Source organism: Gallus gallus, chromosome 26 (assembly GCF_016699485.2).
Source record: "Gallus gallus isolate bGalGal1 chromosome 26, bGalGal1.mat.broiler.GRCg7b, whole genome shotgun sequence".
Classification (NCBI taxonomy): Eukaryota; Metazoa; Chordata; class Aves; order Galliformes; family Phasianidae; genus Gallus; species Gallus gallus.
Genome location: NC_052557.1, coordinates 2,184,325 through 2,185,332, shown reverse-complemented (window position 1 = coordinate 2,185,332; position 1,008 = coordinate 2,184,325).

The following is a 1,008-nucleotide window of genomic DNA, read 5'->3' as shown; positions in this document are numbered from 1 at the left end:
AGGCTCCTCCCCGCCGCAGCCCCGGGCCGGGCAGCCCCGCTCTCCCCGCAGCCCTCCGGGATGCAGCGGCTCGGATCCAGCCGTGCCGGGATGCAGTGAGCTCTGCGCACCGCAGCTTTTCCTCCACCCGGGGCCGCCTCCGGTCCTTCGGGCTGCCCCGGAAATTTCAGCCTCCGTCACTCCAACGGGACAATGTTTTTAGTGGCGGCCTCACCTTCCATTCCCGGCTATTTATGGCTTTAGATTGAGGCAAACATTCGCAGTTTGCCAAAAATAGAGCAGCCGCGGAAATAAATCAGGCTGGTGGAGGTGCCAACATCGTCTGTCTGAAACTAATTAATTTCTTATATCCCCTGCTATATTAATCCTCACCCCTCCTTCCACAGAGCGTGCTGCTGTCTGTCAGCCGAGTTTTGTAATTCGTGGGTATTATGCATGAAGCTGAGGGGTGTGCAGGGGATGTAATGTGGCTGGGGGAGGGATAGGGGTGCCAGCAGGACCCCTGTGCAGGGAAAGGACAAAATCCATCTGCACAGAGAACAGGGAGGGGGGAGCTCTGTGGGGAAATCCTATTGCAGGGAAATGTGGGATCTGCTTTGAGACCCCACAAGGAAAACTGTCCAGAAGAGAGATGGGTTTCTTTAGCTCTGCTGCTGCCAGAGCTCCTTTTTCCCTTTCCCTTTTTGAACGTGGGAGTCCTGGGAGACTTGCTGACTCTGGTTTCTTATATTAGAACCATCGACTTTGCTGGGAGACGTTTGGAGGAACAGGGAAGTGGTTCACAGATGGCACTGCAAGAAGTTGAGCCCCTATGGAGGAGCAGCTTTCCAGGCTGCTCGAAACCCCGTTTTGTTTGTTTTAAACTCATCCCATAGCAACACCCAGCCAGGACCCACAGCCTTTAGTAATGCTCTGGGCAGGCTCCTGTGGGGGTAAAACACTCAGCAGTGGCTCTGCAGTCAGCTCATTTTGGGGCCGTGTGAGCTCATGGGGCTGAACAAATGGGCT